Consider the following 22,952-nt stretch of genomic DNA (forward strand, 5'->3'; position numbering starts at 1 on the left):
TAAAGGTTAATAGTTAATGGAGATTCTGAGTCTAGTTGAAAGCTCTTGTGTTGTTTGAGGCCTCTGTTGTGGTGACTTCAAGGACAGGTTGGGGCAGTAAAGCAATGACATACGAGGTATGGGGCATAAATGCATCTTGTAAAATTTGGGCCTCAGGGCAAAGGACATATAATGTGACTTAAATCAGACAGAGTAGGCATTCTTGGGTGTACCTGGCCAGAGGGAAGAATTTTATTTCAGGGAGAAACCACATGTAAATGGAGATTCTCTCCAGGCATTTGGAGATAGAAATGTTCTATCTTTGTTCAGGAAGGGAAATAAATGATTATTAGAGGATAAGTTTGGAAACACCCAATGTGGGGTGCCAAGTGGACAGTAGTGATAATGTCAAAAAAGCAAGCATAGGGAGAATGAGAGGTCCTAAAGACGTAACAGAAGCCATCAGAGGAGACAAAAGTGTCAAGGAGATGGGGAGAACTAAGGAGAGCATCCATGCTGAGCGGCCATCACCATCTTATACATCTTATAGGCAATTCCGAGCCCAGGAGGCCATACCTCTTACTCTTCCCAGTGTTGTGTTACATGGCCCCGATCCAACTGAAAGTTAATGGAATACCTTGACCCAACAAATATTTATTAAGCGCCAACCAAATTTCCGTGTCTGTGTTAGGGACAGGGGAAGCAGTGATGAGATACACATAGGTGTGCTTCTGCTTTTATGTCCCTCATGGCTTTCTAGGAAACCAACATATCGCAAGATCAAAAAACAGACCAGGCCAGCATCTGGGGCTAGAGGGACTCAGGAATGAGGACAGGAAATTGGGCATCAGGCTAGATCAGTATCTTCAGCATCTTTGCTTTTCTAGGTGAGCAGGGAGATGGGAAATCGATGTGCAAGGAACACTAATACAAAATTGCTGTGATTTCAAATACTCTAATTACAGTGAACAAACTTGGTTTCCTTAGAACCAGAATTTTGCCTAAGAATTTTCTACACATCTACATGGTTCATCCCTTCTGGTTTTTTGTTTTGTGTACAAGGACATATTTTCCTTTAAAGTCAGTCATTAAAGGAATGTACTCCGTGAAGCTTAGTTAGGTACCCTTAATAATCTAAAGTAAATTTATACAAATTTATCCTAATTGGGGTATTATGTTCCATCTGATTCCTTTTCTTTATTTTTTTTTCCCAAAGGAAGCATTTAAGTATTTCCTTACACTTGTACTGTTTACCTTTTCACGTTTCAAGATGAACCTTCTAGGTCTGTTATTCTGTGATGTGTTAAATAAGTCCGTGTTCACTCTTTAGGATTTTATAAAATCTGATCGTTTATGGGAAAGTGAAGGTCAGGTTTTATGGTCCAACCAACTTTGATGGTAAAGTTCAGGGTGTGTACAGGAAACAGATGGCCTGAGCCAAAAATCAGGGACCATCCAAATTCATGGTTTTGATCGGAAGATAAAGGACATAGAAGACCCTGGGCAAATCACTCTTCCTTTATCTTTAGACCTGGCTTCCTCATCTGTAGCAGGAGTCGGTTTTTCTCTAGGGGATTGGTGGTCATTTTCACATTCCTTTTGCTTTTGGTATTGTCTAACTTCTTTTTTTTTCACTAATGGTCATATATTACTTTATTTAAAACAGTAAGGCATTTTGCATTTTGGAAAATGTGACCCTATGGCCTTACACATAATTTCCCAGGGTCAGATTAGAGAAGACCTAAATGGCCTTTGGATTTAGGGAACTAAAAGAAAGGACTCAACCCAGACCAGGAGTGCTGGTGGTATAAATTAGCAAAAATAGAGTGGCCTCAAGGCTCAGAGCTGCAGATTCATTCATTCACACTTCCCATAAATTTTTGGTGGGCATCTACTCTGTTCTAAGCCCTATTTTGGGCACTGAGGGTAAACCAACAGAATGACAGAATTGGGAAAAGTATGCTTCATGCTTTTCAACCTGTCAAAACCAAGTGATGATCAAGACACTACTTATTATATCCTCAAGTATAATTTATACCCCAAAACTCCTTGAAAAGTATTAAAGATGGCTTGTGCCCTTTGTATGCTATACCCCTGCAGACAGTGTGGGGAAAGCGACACCACAGAGAAGAGAAGGTCTATTGACTTCCACTGCCTGCACACAAAGGCTCTCCAGATAAAAATACCCTGTTATTTCAAGTAGTTGTTATTGGGCTTGACGAGCAGGTGAAGTTCAGCTTTGCAGTGATAAATAATTGAAAACTTGTACTTTCACCAGATGTTATAACCACAAATTAAAACAACCCAGATTCTTACACATTCATTCTTCAGAATAAATTTAAAAGATTATTTAAAAAGCTAACCGTACGTTTTGTGCCTTGCTGGCTTTCAAGGGTTTAGGACCGGAATGCCGTCACTGCATCACGCTGCCCCGGGACTGTCGTACACCCACCTCGCTCTTCTGGTTCTCTTCTGGGCTCTTTGAAATCATGTGGCTTTCCATAGCCTGACTATGAGCCTGGTCCATCAAATACATCCTTCCCTTCTTTGTCCTTCCCTTAGCCTGCGCATCTTTTTGTTACTCAGCTTGTCCTTGTCCTACATTTGGCTATCATTCTTGAGTCCTTAAGATGATTTGGTAGAAGGAAGTACTTCATTTCATCATCATCAAAAAAAAAGTGTATTGACTCTTTATAAAGCACAAGGTATTACACTGAATCACAGGGATAAGTGGTCCCAGTCCAAGCAGTGTCCCAATAGTCACAAAGCTCATATCCTTGGTGGATTAGTAACTTCAGAGCAATCTTGAGCAAAAAGGGGCAAAAACATTGCAATAGACAAAATAGATTGAACAAGGAATCAGTGAAAATTCTAAGTGCATTGTTTCTAAGTAAAAGATACTATTTGTACACACCTCAAATTAAACTGTATTTTTAAAGTAGTTGCCTATTTGAACAAATAATAGTTTTGCTCTTTATTATTTTTCATCTATATCATGAGATAAAAAAAATTAATTGGTTTATTCTGCTTTCCTTCCTGTATCTATCTTTTATTTCAGTCTCTCTCTGCCTTTGTCTCTGTGTTTCTCAGTGCGTCTTAAATGTGTTTTCCACTGGCCTGTGTGCATCTTCATTAACCCTTGACTCGTGTGTTTCCATTTCTTCTCCCATCTGCATTCCTAATCCATCTTACCCTGGATGATTTACACAGGTGCTTTTGTATCATCAGGGCATAGATACATTTCAAGGGGGAAAATATAGGGGAAGAGGAAATATTTTCGAAGGGGTCAAATTCAGCTCTTTTCCTGCTCAAGTAGAAAGTAGAAGTTAAAAAAAAAAGAATGCTGGGCCTTTCATATGTATCTGGTAAAGATGGACTGATTACAGCACCAGCAGTCGGTATGTCTGAGTGGAACATATATGTCCCATATAAATGAAGACACACAAGAAGGCATTAGCAGTGGGAGACAGTAGAGCTTAGCAGTCAAGGGTGTGCCTGTGCTTTCAGATCCCAGGTCTACCACTTAATTACCTACATGAGCTTAAAAATTACTCAGTATTTCTAACTTTGTTTTCTCCTCTCTTAAATGGCGGACATAATATTCACCTTATCGTGCTTTTGCGGGAAAACAAAGAGGTAATACATGGAGGTATTAACACAGTACTAATCATCTAGTATTTATTACCTAACCACTTCCTGAATGATCATTTTTGTCTATTGAGTATTATTCAATAAGCATCTCTATTAATTATTACTATAGTTCTCTAATTTGATTCTCAAAACACACAAAGAATTAAAGATACTATTTTACATTTACCATAAAACAGAGCAAAATAAAAAATATGAAGCTTTTCTTTCTGTACTCCTCAGAGGCTCCAGGAACCTTAGGCAAGATGAAGAGCAGGAATTTGCTACTTCGTGATGAATTTCGAGTGGAGGTGATGGGTATCAGGGCTCAAGGAAGGACTTCTAGATGGTATCTCAGCCACAAAAGTCGACACCCATTCCAGTGGAGTTTCTCTTTTACATGTGGCCACAAGAGTTTTGAGCTTGGGTTTGTCTGCTGAGAAACGGGCAGTGATGTTTTCTCCGTGAGGTCTTCAGTTGGTCACACTTTTCCCAGTGCTGGGCTTGTTCACACAACAAGCAGCTCTCCCACTTTTCAAGACGTGAACTCATTACATTCCCAGCTCATGCCGTCCACATCCAGCACTGAGTTTCTCTTTTTGATCAGAAGAAAGGCCCCTATTGTAGAGTGGCGTTATCAGATTCAGAGGCTCAAAGACATAAATAAAGAGAATGGAAACACTCTTGCTGTTGTCATCATTCATACATTTTTATGAGCCTCTGAAATACACTGATGATTAGACATTCTGAAAGTAAATATTTTTACTATAGTAGAAAAACAAACAATTTTTTTAAATCCAGGGAGTCTAAGTAGTTCCCTCCCAGGACTTGGTCACTAAAAGGTTTTTACCCGATTTAATAGTGTAGCCAATCAATGGTTATATGACACACAAACACAAAAATGCTTTTATTTACAATGCTTAGCATTGAGGTCTTGAAATTTTAAATCAGAATCTTTCAAATGCAATTTTTTGTTATTCTGTAATCAGAAAACTATTTCTCATTATGAAATGAAATAAAACATTCCTTTGGAACTGTCTAAATTTTTAGAGCATCTAAATTTGTTCAAAACTATTCTTCACCTCTCAGAAGTCACTCCAAGGGGCAAAACAGGTGTTGGGACTTGTATCTACATTTCTGCTTTGAGTTAAAAGTTTTTTTCAAGTAATTTTTTGAAAGAGATTTTAAATGATTTCTATAAAGTTTTTATATTTATTTGATATTATTTAGGGTCAGCCCGACTTGAATGTGGGGGCACGGACAAAAAGAGATGGATAATCTTCACCTGAGAGATCTTTGCTTATTTGTTTGTGTCCAGCCACATAAAGAAGCAAAATATATATACATATTCATATCCTCCTTCTCGTGTTCTCTCTCACTCTAAATAGACATTATTCATTCTCTGTCAGTTTATAATTGGTGAGATTATAAATGGTGAAGATGGCATACTTGAACCAGTTTCCACTAACCTAGTAAATTCCTCTGCCACTGAAGTATCCCACTTTAAGGTGGCATGGAGCATCAAGGCTCTACCCAACATGGCAGCCATTCAATGGAACTTGAAAATCTAGATTCTTTTAAAAAGTGTTTTTCTCAGCCTGGGGTACCTGAGTAGCTCAGTGGGTTAAAGCCTCTGCCTTCAGCTCAGGTCATGATCTCAGGGTCCTGGGATCGAGCCCTGCATTTGGCTCTCTGCTCAACAGGGAGCCTGCTTCCCCCACACTCCTGCCTGCCTCTCTGCCTACTTGTGATCTTGGTCTGTCAAATAAATAAATAAAATCTTCTTTAAAAAATGTTTTAACATATTTTTATTCAAGTGTAATTAACATACGGTGCTCTTAGTTTCAGGTGTACAAAGAAAATCTAGATTCTTGAGGACGTCATATGCCGACTTATAACTTCCTTCTTAGGAAAATTGTGGTATATCTGTATATATATATGAGTCAGTACACTTGACACTTAAATTAGTGAATTTTTCTTATAGGCTGTGTGTGTGACACAATTTATCAGTCTTTAGTCACCTGAGGAAAATCAGAATGATGTGTTTTTTAAGCATATGGGCGACAAAGTCTGACAGACCTGAGTTCAAATCCTAACTTTGACAACTACTAGTTGGGTGGCCTTGTGACGAATTACTTAAACATACTCTGCTTCTATTTCTTTATGTATAAAAATGGGGATAATTATTCTACCTCATAGTCACTGTGAAGATTAGACTAGTTAACCTGTGTAGAGAAACTAACACAAAGCCTCGTGCATACTATATGCTCAATATATGTTAGATGTTATTACTAAAACCATATTAATGTTTTAGTGTATCTTTGGCACAAAATAATATTTTACTGATTTGAATTTTTATTCACGTCAGTTCATTCATTATGATATGCCGCATCCTTACTGCAAAGCTTCTCTCCTGTGCTGATCTCAGTAGTTGCTAAGATGTTTCTGTTGAGGCTGGGAAAGAGTTAAATCTTTTTGGGGTGCTTGGGTAGCCCAGTTGTTAGGTGTCTGCCTTTGGCTCAGGTGATGGTTCCAGGGTCCTGGGGTTGAGCCCCGCATAGGGCTTCCTGCTCAGCAAACCTGCTTCTCCCTCTCCCTCCCTGGGCTGCTCCCCCTGCTGTGCTCTCTCTCTCTGTCAAATAAGTAAAATTTAAAAAAAAAAAAAAAGAATTTAATCTTTGGTTCCATCTAAGTCTACTGCACAAATGCAATTGCTATAGGAGATTTAAAAATCACAGACTAGCTATGTGGTTAATTTTCTAATTCATTAATGATATGTTTTTTAATTTAAAACAGTAAGTGTGTAAAAACTCGGAATTTTACCTAAAGAGTTCAGTTTGGCAAAAATAGTTCTCAAATGGAAAAGAGTATCAGCCAAATATCTCATCCAGTGTTATAAGGAAGGAACTGTCTTTGCTCATTATCAGCCAAGTGCCAGCTTAAGCGGTACACTCTATTTACCTTACATAATACCTTACATTGTCACAACAACCCTATGCCTTGTTTAGTCTGTTCAGGCTGAATACCATAGATGGCGTGGCTTATAAACAACCGAAACCTCTCTGGAGGCTGGGCAGTCCAAGATCAAGGCGCCAGCAAGATCAGGATCTATGAGGTTCTGCTTCCGGGTTCCTAGACAGCTGCCTTCTCGCTGTGTCCTCACATGGTCGGATGGACAAGGCTGTTCTCTGGGGTCGCTTTTATACAAGGACACCTGTTCCTTTCATGAGGATGCCACCCCCATGCTCTAATCACCCTCCCCCCAATCCTCAGCTCTAAGTACCTTCACACCGGGGGATAGATAGGAACATAGGAATGCAGGGGAAGGCAACAAACATTTATCCTAGAGCAGAGGTATTACTGTCCCTATTTTATGGTTGAGGCATCTGTAGAGCTGAAAGTTTAAGTAACGTGTCCAACTTCATAAAGCTAGAGAGTGTAGTGCGGTTCTGCCTGCCCCAAATCTCAAAGCCTTTCTACTGTAACAGATAGATCAATGGAATTTTTCATGTTTCAGCTTTAACTGGTTGTCTTGACTGAAGGTCCATCCTCTCTACAATGCCAGAGTAACTCCCTAAGATGGGGAAAAATCATTCAAAGCAACAAACTATAAATGAGAATTTGGGGCCTAATTGAACTGTTCTTTATGCTTATTCAGGTGACTTGCTTGCATATGTAGACACAGTGATTGTTTTATTTGCCCTCTAAAACTCTTCTGTGTTATTCCCATTTCACAGAAAAATAGAAACAGAGAAGATCAAGTTTTCCCCCCTCAAGCCAAAGAAGGCTGTTGGCATCGCTGCTCTTGGCTTTTCTTTGGATTTTTCCCAATAAGATTATAGTCACCATTAGGATAGGGACTTAGTCACATCATCACTCTAAAAACTTACGGCTGTCACTGACCTTACAGATAATCTTCTACAATGGAAAGTGACTTTTTCATTTTCGGACCACACACTACTCTGAGTCTCTGATGAAAGCTGTAGACCCTCCTCCAAGAAGAATGCACACGCGTACCCACAAAACTTGGCACTTACTTCCAGTGGCATCATGGACCTCCACCCACAGACCTGCTGGGGGCCCGTGAAACTCTGGGCCAAGAATCCCTGACCTAATGAACTGTGAAAGTTTCATTTTACGGAAATTGAGTATAGGGATGCTGACTTTCTCAAGATCATCCAACTAAGCCTTCTTGTACGTTACTCATCTCCCTGAATGAATGGAGCTGTCTGGAACAAGTGCTCTGGCTATCGATTAGGACATTTGAGCATAGTTCTGGGAAAGTATATATGCTGGAAAGTATTGTACGTAGAGTGGGTTTCTTTAATTTGAAAACAATTTATGAATAATATTTCTTTTTTTAAAGACTTTATATATTTGAAAGAGAGAAACAGTAAGAGAAGGAATAAAGCAGGGGGAGCGGGAGAGGGAGAACCAGGATTTCTGCTGAGCGGGGAGCTCGATGCGGGGCTCGATCCAGGGACCCCGGGATCATGACCTGAGGCGAAGGCAGGCACTTAATGACTGAGCCACCCAGGCGCCCCTATGGATAATATTTCTAAATAAAAGGAGATTAGGTCAGATTACTTCATGGGGAGATAAAATGAAAAGAAAAGAAAGATAAGTGGATAGGCAGAATGAAAACAATTCATTGTTAGGAACTGGAAATCCAACTTTGCCAAGTCAAGAAGAAAAAAAAAAACCCTGTTGATTTTGCAAATAGAACTTTATCTGCCATCAATTTTAAGATTCTTCTATTTGGCATATAGGATCTTGGCAAGATTTCTTTAAACAAAGCTTAATTATGATACTAAGTTATTATGTAGGATTTCTTCATCCTTACCAGTTTCATTTAGCGATTCAAACTCCTTTGAGGGGTTTATCACTGAGCTTCACATCTAGAACATTTCCAATGCCACTGACACTTTCTCCTGACCCCTCTCTAATCCCATCCCCTTGCTTCTTCATCAATAGAATTAATTAGTATCCTGAATATTTTGTTTGTTTGTTTTAGTATAGGCTCCGTGCTGGGTGTGGAGCCCAACATAGGGCTTGAACTCATGGCCCTGAGATCAAGACCTGAACTGAGATCAAGAGTTGGGTGCTTAACCGACTGAATCACCCAGGTGCCCCATAATTCATTTATTTTTAAATAAAATTCTAAATAAAAAAATATGAATTAGGTGATAGTTTTTCCAGGACCCTGTGATCAGAGCATTCCAAAGATTCTCTCCAGACTCAGTTGAAGGTGTTAATGAGAGACCACAGTTCCATGAGAGTGCAAGAAGTTTGTCTTTCCGAACACACAGGATCAAAGGGGTCCCTCTGCCATGTAAGGCTGGGAACTTTGGAGAAGTTTTGCAGAACAAGAATTCTCTACAAACAAAGAATTTTCATCAAAATCGAATAAATATGTAATGAAGCCTATCAAATATGTATGTTGAATCTATCTATTCTGCCCATTGATTTTCTTACTGACCAGGCAGATACAAGAGATCTGCATTTGTAGCCTTCATCTGGCTGGGTGGGAATGGCAGACAGGAATGATTTGATTCCAGACTATTCCAAGTTCTTAGTCAAGGGAAATCTATGTCAATTGCTTTGAAGTCTTCTAGGGAAGTTCTTGACCTTTTTTTTTTTTTTTTTTTAAGATTTTATTTATTTATTTGAGAGGGAGAGAAGAGAGAGAGAGCATGAGAAGGGGAGCATCAGAGGGAGAAGCAGACTTCCTGGCAAGCAGGAACCCCAATATGGGATTTGATCCCAGGACTCCAGGATCATGACCTGGGCTGAAGGCAGTCACTTAACCAACTGAGCCACCCAGGAACTCCAAGTTCTTGACCTTTATGATCCCAGAGGTCCTTAGCAGTAATACAAGAAAGTAACACTGGAGATGAGACATGAGCATGTTGGAATGATGTAGAGGCTGTATAAGTAGATTTTCATTCATCTGTGAATGAGGTTAAAGAGGAATAATGTGCATACTTTCTGAATATTACTAGTTCTTTTCACTAGAGTGCTGTCTAGTAAGCAATGTTCATCAACTGTTTCTTAAGAATGTAATTTTTAAAAAACTTTAGAAACATTCACTTATTTTTAAGTTTAATTTTCTAATTATAAATCATTTTCATGTATGTAGCTGTTAAACAAGTTTGTAATGTTTTCGTAGCCTAGTGGTAGTCAGCAGGTGTGCTCAAACATATTTTCAAAACTGAATTTCTTTTTTTTTTTTAAGATTTTATTTATTTATTTGACAGAGAGAAATGCAGCTAGAGAGGAAACACGAGCAGGGGGAATTGGAGAGGGAAGCAGACTCTCTGCCAAGCAGGGAAGACCAACTAGATGCGGGGCTAGCCCAGGACGGGGCTTGATCCCAGGACCCCGGGATCATGTCCCAAGCCATAGGCAGACACTTAACTACTGAGCCACCCAGGCACCCCAAAACTGAATTTCTTTTAAAATATTCTATGGGGGTAGCAGAGTTGCGCAGCGGAAGCGTGCTGGGCCCATAAAATATTCTATGGGCTCCTGGGTGGCTCAGTGGGTTAAAGCCTGTGCCTTCGGCTCAGGTCATGATCTCAGGGTCCTGGGATGGAGCCCCGCATTGGGCTCTCTGCTCAGCAGGGAGCCTGCTTCTTCCTCTCTCTCTGCCTACCTCTCTGCCTACTTGTGATCTCTGTCTGTCAAATAAGTAAATAAAATCTTTAAAAATAAATAAATAAATAAATAAAATATTCTAGAATTTATACTGGCCTTTCTTTCAGTTAGTCTAAATTAGTGAGATCTGACCTTGCATTTGAGATTAGTACCAATGGACTAAGTCAAAATGTGAGAGTTTATTTTCCACTTTAATAACTCCCTGCATCACATACAGTTCCTTTGTTGGAATAAAAATCTTGGTAAAAGTACACATCAGCCACTATAAATAGCACCCATGAGCCTGTACATTCAGGAGAGTCTCCGGAGAGTGTATTTTAAACTGCACGTTGTTTAGAATAGGAAATTCTTCCAATATTCATATTTTCCACTGTGGGTGACATAGACAATCCTGTATCACATCTTCACAAGCTTCCATTTTCCTATACCATTTAGGAAGCCAACTGATAAGTTTCCAGAAGATTGCTCAATATGTGCTATTTATTTGCCTAAGGTTAACCTGCATTTTATTGTCCAGTGCGAACATTGCATACTTAGGGGCTCTCCAGATGAAAGCTAGGTAACTCCTAGAGCTGGCACCAGCAACGAGATAATGAAAGGGTCCTTTCTTTCTGGAGTTCATAGCTCTGCTGTGCCTACTTAGAAAAACAGCAGGCAACCCATTTTTGATTCCCACAGAAAACCTTGCACTATTGGCTGGTCTTTCTGGGGGAACTCAAGAGACCAATGTGGAAAATAAGTGGGCAGGCAGTGAACAGACAGATGAGCAGGATGAGGTGATGGGGTATCGTGCTGGTTCAAAGACAAGCAGCCTCGGCAGGTGTAATGGCACAGCCATCTTCCCCAAGTCACTGTTGGCAATGCTACTAGTGTATACCTCTGCCCACTCCTTCCTTGAACAGTCCTTCTGTTTCTCTCACCAAGTCTTGTGTAAATCTTGATTTTGTGTGTGTGTGTGTGTGTGTGTGTGTGTGTGGTGGCCCTTTTGGGGGATCTAATATCCCCTCACCATTTCTCCTCTCTCTCTTTTTTTTTAAAGACTTTATTTATTTATGTAAAAGAGATTACAAGTAGGCAGAGAGGTGGGGGGTGGAGCAGAGAGCCTGATGAGGGGCTCGATCCCAGGACCCTGGGATCATGACTTGAGCGGAAGGCAAAGGCTTTAATCCACTGAGCCACCCAGGCGCCCCTCTCCTCTCTTGATGAAGAAGATGAGAAGCTACTGTTGAAGGGCCTTGGACAAAAACTGTGGTCTAGAAAGAGTTGATACCTGATGCCCTTCCTTTCTGCTCTTCCCCTTTTAAAAGCCCATAACTCTTCCTACCCAACCATGAAAGCCAAATATCCCAAATATGTGTCTGCTTTCCGAGCCAGCATCCTCAGAGTATATCCTGGCTGCCGGGAGAATCTCAGGACCACAAAAGCTCCAGGGCTGACAAACCAAACAGAATGAAGTTCTGTAAAACTCAGGGCTGAGGCAGGACAGAAATTCCTAATGCTCTCGTATCTAAGTGCCTCACATCCCAGGAACCTGCCTATAAATTCTCTCTCATTGTGGGATTTGTCAGAGCTGTGGAAGAGCTGAACCGGGGAGGCATAGCCTGTAGGAAGAAACTGGTTTTCCCTGAGAACCCTCCTGAGTGCAATTACTGCTAGGAGGCATATTCTTGTCTCCCATTGGGTTCTATGGTCAGAAATTGAGACTCTTTGTTCTACGTTCTTGGAAAGGAGTTTGCAAATGCAGATCACTAGACCTGGACTTGCTGGGTAACGTGTCGAAGAGCATGCAGTCGGTGGCTGGGCCAGATCTGGAAACTGTCATTTATTCCAACTCCGGTACTTGTTCCTCTGCATTTGGCTGTGCCCAACCCATACAAGTGCCTCTGACTGCACAAAATTACCTTTTAGATCAAGGGTAAAAGAAGACACTGGATAAAACTAGCAGATCTGGACTTCCTCACCTGTCAAACAGAACTAGCACTTCTCAGGGTGGCTGAGAAAATCAAATGAGATAGGAACAGATGCCATAAAAAACGTACAGGGTGGTTCACATGACATGTTTCTTATGTAGAGGAGCCTGTATGATTCATTAAATCGGATTCGCTTCTATTTCACTCTCTGTTGAGTTGCAAGTTTCATTCTGATCGTATCCTGGGTTCCAAAAGAATTTTCATACTTCATGCTTGGCTCTCTTCTGTAATATCACTGGCCCTCAGGCATTCTAGGCTTCCAAAAATCAGACACAGAAAATGCTGTAAAATGTTACCTGTCACTTTCCCTAGATCCCATCGCTCTGGAGAGGGCTCGGGACCTCAACTGCATATTGGAAAAAGCCAAGCCATTTTATCTGCCCTTTCCTTTAGTCATGAATTAAGGAGAAAATTCAGAAGATTTAAAATGATGGCTTTATCCCAATCAAAATTAAACCGTGCTATCTGTGGGTTATTTACTTTTCTGGTTTTGCATCTAACTTAGCAAAGGTCTTCAGGCTCAGCAGGATTCTATGATCTTCCACACCACTGTCTTTTCCCTCCTGAACTTCTCGTAACTGGTGAACTCTTACTCAGCCAGAAGGCCCAGCTCGACTGTCATCCTCTGGAAAGCATCTTCCCAGAGGTCCCCTGTCAAAGTGACTGATTTCCCACCTTGAGTTGCCCATGGCTCTTTAAACGTGTATTGATTATGGTCTTATGTTATTATTAACATTGGTTATATTATTACTATTCTTATTTTGACTATTTTATATGCTTATTTGTTCATAGGTCTGTTTCACCCCACCAAATTAAGAGCAACTCTGCATTAAAAACTACATCTTACTTTTATTTCCCCAAAGACCAGTATGCAGTGTGAATCAAGGAAGGAGCTAATGGCTACTTCAGTTCACATCTGTGTGCCAAGGCAGAATCTTGTTCACGTTGCCAAGATATTTACAGGGGGCAGAAATGTTAGTGATCTTTGTGATGTTCCCCAAATACTGACACCATCCATGTCTTCCTTGGGGTTCTATCACTCCCTTGCTATGCCACTGGAATTTTGACTCCCTATCTTTTCTCTAGAGATATGAAGAAACTCATCTCATGGGTTTCTCTGATTACTAAGGATTATTAAACCACTACCTCATAAACTTTTGACCGTTATGCTTATTCAGTTGCATCATGGAGGTAAATTATATTAATGTGGTAAGAATCAATTCCCTTTAGTGGGCCTATTTGCTCTGGTGCTCAAACCCTTTAGTATTATTTGCAATTAACATTTACATTATCAGGCCAGATAATTATCAAATTATAGGTTTTATACCAAACCCTAAGCAGTCCAACAGTGACAAGCTATATAACCCCCAAATTTTCTAATTTCTAGCTTCTAATGGAAGACCAAGTCTGTTGTCTGAGTAACCTTCGGTTAATCCCAGGAGGACGGGCCAAAGTAGATGAGGAGTAGGACCAACCTCAGGCTAGCATTCATCTGAATACTCTTCAGAAAGAGTATTTAACATGCAAATTAAATCTCAAGATTGGACGCTAAATAGCAGATTGTTTTCTAGTATTAGAATGTAGTAATGAACCAAGAAACGAAAGAATAAAGAAATACATGAGAGTTCATTTATCCAAGCAAGATATGGGAGGTTAATTTTATTTTCAGTGAAGTAGGATATTTTTTGTCTTAATAAATACATACACCTCAAAAAGTATGATTTAGAAGAAAGGGGGGAGGGGTTATAAATAACTATTAGTCAAAACTCTAGATTAGGATTCAGATTAATTCAGTTCACATTGACTGTGATACAACACATTCTACAAGAGGCACTGAGTTTCTTTATTATAAAAGTATGCCCTTTGGTTAATTTGTTAGCATAAAATTTACAATTAGGATAATAGCCCAGTTGAAATAGCCCAGGACATATAATACCCAAAGTACCATAGCACACCCTCAAAACTGTATCTTTTCATTTTTAATTTCATTTTTAATTCTTCGATCCACTGAAAAAGAAGGAAAGATAATTGGAAGTTATCCTAGAAAGCCTCTGAATTCTGAAATACCTAGGAGAATCTTAAATTATATTAGCACTCTCTACTCTGCAACATAGTTTAGAAAGCTGGATATGTATTTCAGATCACTGGCTCTCGAATTTTAAATGTCTGTCTGCTATTTTTTGTATAAGTGTTATCTATTTTCTTTTCTTTGTTGTCTTCATGAGGTCTTAAAATTAAAAACCTTCCCAGATGGATTTTGGCTTTTAAATGAGAAAAATGAATATGCTTTTTTATTAAATGTTTTCACTGAAAAAACCTGCCTGGTTCTATTCTATAATTAATGAACAAAAAAAGAGCTCCATTTGCTTTTCCTGCCTTGATCCTAATGATAGCTTGATTTCATTGCTCAATAACTTCAAAGTAAAATAGCATCTTAAAGCTGAAAAGCTTTTCTCCTAGTCCATTTCTTTTTTTTTTTTTTTTAAAGATTTTATTTATTTATTTGTCAGAGAGAGAGGGAGAGAGAGTGAGCATAGGCAGGCAGAGAGGCAGGCAGAAGGAGAAGCAGGCTCCCCGCTGAGCAAGGAGCCCGATGTGGGACTCGATCCCAGGACGCTGGGATCATGACCTGAGCCGAAGGCAGCTGCTCAACCAACTGAGCCACCCAGGCGTCTCCTAGTCTATTTCTAATCTCCTCTCTCAAGCTGCCACCATAAAGTCATGCAAGAATTCTACAAAAGACAATTTCTAATAATAAATTCAACACATAAGTGTTGAATTACATTAGGTCTCCCAGATGTAATCAAGTGTAAGCTAACTGTAATCTACTGTCTTAGTCATTTGGGGCTGCTATAAGAGAATATCATAGACCGGATAGCTTAAACAACAGACATTTATTTCTTGCAATTCTGAAGGCTGAGAAATCCAAGATTAAGGTGCCAGCAGATCCATTATCTAGCAAGGGCCCACTTCCTAATTTGTAGTTGGCCATTTTCTTGTTGTATCTTCATTTGGTGGAGAAAAAAAGCAAGCTGCCTTGTGTCTTTTCTTAAAAGGGCACTAATCCCACTTGTGAGGACCTCATTTTCATGACCTCTAATTACCTCCCAGAGTCCCCACCTCCTTATACCATCCCTGGGGTGGGGGGGTAGAATTTCAACATATGAATTTTTCAAGGATAAGAATATTCAGTCTAAATCATCTGTGTGTTAGCAAGTCTGAGCAAAGAATGGGCCAGTGGAAGAGGTTTGCATGAATACCAAGTCCAAGCCCAGGGTTGGTGGTGGCATCTGGGACTATCCAGATGAAATAGACGGAATCTCAGGGTTCGTTCAGTCTTGTGACATGAGAAGTATTCTCTCCACTGAGGGAGGTATTTCCTCACATCTTCCCTTGGCTTGGGTAGAATATTCCTCATGACAATTTGGCCTCCCTTTGCTCTGACTTCACCCTCATGAAGCATTCTCTGGGGACTGTGAGACCTCCTGATATTATGACTTTGGGGAATTGTGGGAATATGAGAGCTCTCCAGGCACTAAAGAGGGAGGTCATTCATTCCCTTAACTAATTGGCATTAATTAGCATTGTGATGTACACATCAGTGCCTCGTGAGTCTGGAAGCCAGTAGGTCTCCCTGAGACCTATCAACTTCAAGAACTCCCAAAATCCATTTGGCGGTACAGCAGAGCTTCTAGATCCTGTACTATACTGAATGCTCCAAAAAAGGCCAGTCGGGGGAAGCCTCTAGGAGGACCAGCCAACAGGCCTTATTGTGGCAGCATCTCTACTCCATTGTCGTCCCTCTTCAACCTGGAGAGCAAATGACAAGTATTTGTCAAGTGTCTGCTACATGTCTAACACTGTTCTAGGCTTTTTCAGGTGCAAGCGAGGTTTTAGGAAAAATCTATAACAGCAAAAAGTTACAATTTATTTATTTGTTAGGTCCAAAATAGGACAGTACCTAACCAAGTATCATTTTTATAATATAATAGTAATCTCTACACCCCAAGTATCCGAAATAATGGACTCTTTTTCTAGCAATAGAACAAATACATGTTTTAATCCAATCCTGTCCTCCCCACCCCCGGAAAAAAATCTGGATTTGATTCTAGCTATAAAAGCCATGTGTAAATTTAATATCTAGATGCAGAAAGTGGACATCAGCAAATAAATATATGGTTGTGGAAATATTTAGATACTTTGAACAAGAGTGATATACACTGAGAAACCTGTGACTTATGAATGAACATGCTTCCTTTGAAGATCTGGCCTTTTTTCTTACACTGGAATTATATCCTTAGAGTTAGAATACTATTTTCTTAATTTCCTTCCCATCAGTTCTATCTATGGATAATAAAGTGTACATTCTTTTTTTTTTTTTTCTTTTTTAGGGGTGGGTGGATGGAAGGAGAGGGAGAGAGAATCTTAAGCAAGCCCCACATCCAGCAGTCTCACAACCCTGGGATCATGACCTGAGCCAAAATTAAGAGTTGGTTATTTACCTGACTGAGCCACCCATGCACCCCACAAATTCTACATTCTAAAGCATTTCACTATGGCCTGGATTCAGCTTCCTTTGGGTAGAAATCATATCCTTCCTGTACATACTTCTTTCCTAGAATTATATAAGATATACAGAATTATTTTCACTGAGACCAGAACCAGGGTTTTATAGATATGCACTAGCAAGCATACGGTCAAATAGCTGTTGTTAGAACCCTACTGTTTCCAAGCACTATTTTATTATTTTTTAAGATATATTTCAAGCTGGAGGGCAAAGGAGGAGTTGGAGGCATGATCCTTTTTAGGTAGAAACTTTTCTCTCCAGGGAAAGAAAATAGTCTGGCTGGTTAAAAATCCAAGACTTTACAAAGAGCTTAAAGAGTAGACCTAAATAATTGTTGCAAATGAGTTTAAACAGAAATGGGGAGCCTCACAGCAAGTTAGCTGGAGGGGCTGACTCACACGGGACAACATAACTATGCACGCATATAAGGATAGGCTCAAATATTCTCATCTTTCCTCCTGAGATGGCAAAGTATGAAGAAATAGTCTCATGTGCGGAAACTTCATGCAGGTTCGGGCTGGACACTGGTTCTTAAAGAATCACTAGAATTCAGAGAAGTAAAGGGGATTTTAAAAGGCTAGGCAAAAGAAAAAGGAACAGCTTTGTTGGGTCAAAACCAGAAAGCTTCAGGAAATAGCAGGCAAATGGTGGCAAATGCTAATAATCTTTTCACCGAACAAAAGTCCCCTTTATGATAGATGTTAGGATGCAATGCACTGATTGAAGACGTGTGTTAGATTGACAGTGAGATACAACTAGAGGTCAGGATATGCCTAAGGGGAAGAGCCAGCAGTGGAATGCTGGGCCTCAAGGATTGGCCTTGGGAAGAAGAGAATGCCCTCCTTTTCACGGAGTGGTAGCGTCACAGTGAGGGGACCAGCATTTCCCCATGAGAAATAACAGAAATATCAAGACAGAGTGAAAGGATGTCTCATTCCTGCACTCCCATCCCGATTCATCCTAGAACCAAATACACATGATGGTGGCATTGATGGTGATCCCACTGGAATGGGATCAAATGTGGAGGGGGCGGCGAGTGGCCCAAAGGAGTAGCTTGCAAGAAAGTGGATTGAACACAGATTCAGGAGAAGCACTGCCTCCAGGAGGGAAGGGAGAGAATGCTATTCTAAAAGAGCACAGGGGCACTAAGTTACTTTGAAATTTTTATTTCTCAGCCAGATGGTGAGCACATAGATGTTCATTATGATTTTTCCTTATTCTTTTTTGTTTGTCTAAAAGATTTCAGAATGGGGGGCCTGGGTGGTTCAGTTGGTAAAGTGATTGCCTTTGGCTCAGGTCATGATCTCAGGGTCCTAGGATCAAGTCCTGTGTTGTTGGGCTCCCTGCTCAGAGCGGGGTCTGCTTCTCCCTCTCCCCTCCACCCCTCCCCCTGTTTGTGTTCTCTCTCTCTTGCTCTCTCTCGAATAAATAAAATCCTTAAAAAATAAAATAAAAATAAAAACAAAAGAGCAAAATGAAAGTTTAAAAAGGTGCAGAATGCTGATAGCTGTTATCCATGTATCTTCAATCAGAATCTGCCTATGATTATCAACAGAATCACATTACTAATAATATACTTCTTAATGCTCCTGCTCATGCAGGATGACCACCCCACTACCAATTAAAAAAGAAAAGAAAAGGTCCTCTCTGATTGTTTCTGGAAGTCTGTCTCACACAAGATCATGTGCCACATGCAGCCTCCCATGGCTCCTTGCTGCTAGACCCCTATCCCTGTGAGGCCCCGGCCCCTGCTCTGCCACCAAGTCATTTCAGAGGTGCCTCCGCTGCCTCAGCCCTGGTGCCCACCCTGAGACCCTGGGCCTCTGTGTCAAAGGCACCATCTGGTGTCCTTGTGCCTCTAGACTTTCAAGCTACCAAAGTGGCCCCACATTCCCTTCAGCTCTCTAGAATTTCAGAACCATGTTGTGCTCTGGACAGATACAGGACTGGTAACTGTCCTCTGCTCTGCTACTCTTTGTCATTTAGGCACCAAAGCTTGGCCTAGACTCAGCAAACACGTTGTGGAAACAGCTTCAGCTTCTCTGCACTCCACCTTTCCTCAGGGCACAGATATGTGGCAGTGGGGCTGGGGGCTGAGGGGCCAATTCCAAGGCATGTGAGAGCCAACAACTATCCAGATCCCCATGCAAATTGCCCCCCACCCTCCACCCATGTCATTACTCAGTCACACCCAGATGCATCTCAGTTCCAGTGGTGGGCACAATAAAACTTGAGGCCAGGCCACCATTCCCATCACTCATCCTTCCATTTTGACTCAATTGCAAACAAAATAAATCCACTTGGTCAAAGTAATGATTTGCTCATTATGAAGCCACGTGCACTAAATCTTTTATGCAGCACATATTACAGAAGGCCTGCTCTCTGCCAGGCACTGTGCTAACTGGAACAATGGGAGGGTCAAAAAGGTGGCTGGGACACAGTACCCCTGCTCTAGGAGCTCACAGCCTAGCAAGTGGAGCAAGAAATACATCAGCACACTGTTAGTTCAACCTAGAACCTTGAACTCCGTGTTGCCTCAAATCAATAGACTTCCCAGCTTTTGAAATTCAGGGAGGTGCCCTTTGAAAGATCTTTTCCTCCCTTTTTGAAATCAGGTTTTGTGTTCCTTAGTTCCTGAGACCTTTGACCAAAAAAATACAAAACAATATCCTGAAAGAGTTGAAAGATGGGCCTCTGAAAACAGTCTGGAGCTTTCTCTGTGAGGGGCAAATAACAACAACAAAACTAGCTTCACAGTAAATGCTGGAAGTAGACTGATGAAGTGACAGATCTAGAGAGGAAGGAGAGGAAAAAAAAAAAAAGTCCTGGATTTAGCACAGAAATGAATGAGTGATCTCTGTAAGAGATGCTGTTATCAATGCGAAAACGACATTAAGATGTGTTAACAGGAACATGGCAGGCAGCACTGGGCCTTCATCCAGGCACATTCAGCCTTGGTCAGACCTTTATTATGTCCAATTTTGGTTTCCTGCTTGAAGAGTTGTTGTATTTCAGGCTGATATTAAAAGAATGGAAAATAAGCACTGGCATCTAGCCTAGAAAAGACGAGGCTACAGGATGATTTAATACCTGTGGCCCTGATAGAGATATTTCAGCAACAGGAAGTGTAGTTCAGTAACAGAATAAATTGAGCATAAGGGCGATTAAACACTGGGGCCTTGATCGCGGGATGTCATCTTTGAAGCACAAGTTCTTCAGCCCGGCTGCTTGCAGAGTACGGTTCACTTCCTATCTTGTATTACAATTTTTTGTATGCGTATCTTGCCTTCCTTTGGGGCTGACCTTCTCATCTTTGGATCCCCTACAGCAGGTCCCTAGGTGACCGGCTCGTAGTATGTATTCAAATGGTATCACATGAGGAGGGGCCAGGGGGTACCTGTTGGGACAAACTACATAGCCATCATCGTAAGGGAGATAAGAGAGGGTAGTGCCCAAGACCTGTTACAGCCCTATGGACAGATCTCCCAAGGAATAGTTCAGAGAATTGTGTCAGCCAAGGCCACAAGGATACTAGTGAAGGACAGGTTGTTGCACAGAAAGAGTAGGGTAAACGGTGACTTTTCCATAGCAATCCGTTTGTTCCTCCAGCCGCAGCTAACACACCACAGACCCCTAAAGGAAGATCCAGCCGGAACTAGGAAGACATCAGCAAAGACACAGTGGGGCAGGAGAGGCAAGGAAAAGGCACTACTGGAAGGGAGAAAGCAGAAGAAAGAGAGAAGAGGCATCTGTAATTTCTGCAGTGGGACCTGGATAAAGGGTGGAGTATTTCATGGCAAGCTTTCTTAGGAGGATACATTAAAATGCACGATCACCAGACAATACAAAGCAGTATCGTTCAAGTGCACAAGCTCAATGCTATGGGGGTAGAGAGGCCTTGAGCTGTGGAGGGAAGACGAAAAGGGGCTCAAGGAAAGTAGGAAAGAGGGTCTGCCTGCAGAGAGGTAGTTAACCCCTTTCCTTCCATTCCTATCCACCCCTTGATGAGTAGCTGTCTGGGTAAAATGTTGCAAATGCCCTCATTCTAAGGATATAGAGTCTATGAATTTCTTTGTAAGAAAATATTGTTCAGGAGGCTTTTTTAAAACTCCCTTTACATTATTGAACTGTTGCCTTTCAAGTGAGTAGATGTCTTTGGGGTTTGAGTTTCTGTAGGAAGTAAGTGGCTCTGTGTGTGTGTGTGTGTGTGTGTGTGTGTGTCTAAAGTGCATTAGGCCAGTACACAGGCGCTTCCCACATACCTCTCTTTTCCCTAGGGAATTGTTCCAAGGTAGAAGCTGTTCTCAAACAACCATTGCAGACTGTAAAGTCTGGAACAGATCATGTGGTCCAGTCTCCTACCTCCATGAAGTTATTTTTTTAAAATCATATTTTATTAATAAAGGACCACCCTGTGGTGGGAGCTGTTCCTTCTATCTCACTGACCTCCTCCAAATCTTCTCAGCACAGGCTCTCTTTGATAAAAAATTAAATATAGTATCCAGAAATGAAGGATGCTATGAGTAATTTGAGACTGGCCCAGACTTCCATTTCCCTAGTAAGAGTCCTGAAATGTCCGACGTGTGATTCCCCACACTCTTGCTGAAGGATGGATGACTGCCTCAGTTGTTCGTGGTACCAGTGGATTAATCCAGTTTTCAGAAACTCCAGTTCTGGAAGCTGGACGCTGAGCACCCTGTCTGTGCTACAGGTTCGAAGCACAGATGCCTGCTGGTCTCTGCAGGAACATAACACTGTGCACAAATGAATCTTTGCTTTGTCTCCCTAATTTCCCTCCTCTCTCCTCTCTAGCCCCATCTAGCCAGACACCAGAGGGCTACTTGGAAGTTGTGGATGCCAGCCCTGCTCTGAGCTCATGGTTCACTTCTCTCCCCGCCTCTCAAATGCATCCAGTCTCCCTTTCATGGGCCTTTGTGTTCTTCCTATTTCCCCACTGGTGTCTGACCCAGGCCCAAAACTCACTGCTCTCTTCACTATCACCATGTCAGTACCCTACTAAGTAGCATGACTTATGACACCTGCTCCTTTTACTCTCGCAAACTGAAGACAGACAGCTACTTCCCAGATGCATTCCATTAATAACAAGGAGCCAGCAAAGAATGTGCATGATTTCCCTCTTCTTATCTTTACAGCTAGGAAAAGAGCTTGGTGAATAGCCTTTGTACAGCTTGCCATTAGCATACATTTAGTATATGAATACCAGCATATCAGTGGAAGATTACTAAATTCTTGCTCTCCTCCTTGGAAGGTAAGGGTGTGTATGTGTGTGTGTGTGTTGTAAGAAAGAGAGAGAGATAAGATTGGCCTGGAAGAATCACTTTTCTTCTAAGCTACTCTGTTTTATGAGCTTATTTCAAATATACCAAAACTCTACTTGCTACCTCAAAATTGGAGTGTTTTGGGAAGGGGGGGAAATCAGGCATTGAAACGAATTCCCAAGGGCAAATGAGTCCCATAATCAAATATATTAGTTTGCTATCACTGCTACAACAACCAACCACAGACTTGGTGGCTTCAAACAGCACAAACTGATTACCCCCCTAGAGGTTCAAAGTCCAACAGAGGTCGCACTGGGCTAAAAGCAAGGCCTGGGCAGGGCTGCATTCTTCTGGAGGCTCTATGGGAGAATCCGTTTCCTTGCCTTTCCAGCTTCTAGAGGCTGGCCTCGACCTTGGCCCCCTTCCTCCATCTTCATCGGCAGCAACGTGCATTTCCCTGACCATTCCTCTGTAATCGCATCTCTCCCTGACCACAGCCAGACGGCTGACGTTAAAGACCAGGTGATTAGACTGGACACATCTGGAACATCCAGGATCATCTCCATCTCAGTGCCTGTAACTTAATTACATCTGGGCCGAGTCCCTTTTTGCCACGTACCCGTTCATAACTTCTGGAGATTAGGACATGGATGTCTTTGGGAGGAGTGTGATTCTGCCTGCCGCAGCAAGTCGCTGAACTTTTTGAAGGGAAAAAAATTGAATGGGCAAACTTTGGTAGTACGAGGAATAGCAACATGCCTCGGTACACGTGTCTGTCTCAGCTCTGGAACAAGCAACTCGGGCCAAGTCAGTATTCTACTGAGGCCTCTCGTGTGAGGGCAGACATAGCTCTGTTTTCATGAGGGGCTCATG

General features: G+C 41.4%; 1 protein-coding gene across 3 annotated transcripts in view; it reads left to right on the forward strand.

Moving 5' to 3' along the window:
* CALD1 (caldesmon 1) overlaps positions 1-22,952 on the forward strand; it is a 184,190-nt gene that overhangs the window by 86,985 nt on the left and 74,253 nt on the right. The window lies entirely within an intron of this gene.

This window comes from Neovison vison, chromosome 4 (assembly GCF_020171115.1).
Source record: "Neovison vison isolate M4711 chromosome 4, ASM_NN_V1, whole genome shotgun sequence".
Lineage (NCBI taxonomy): Eukaryota > Metazoa > Chordata > Mammalia > Carnivora > Mustelidae > Neogale > Neogale vison.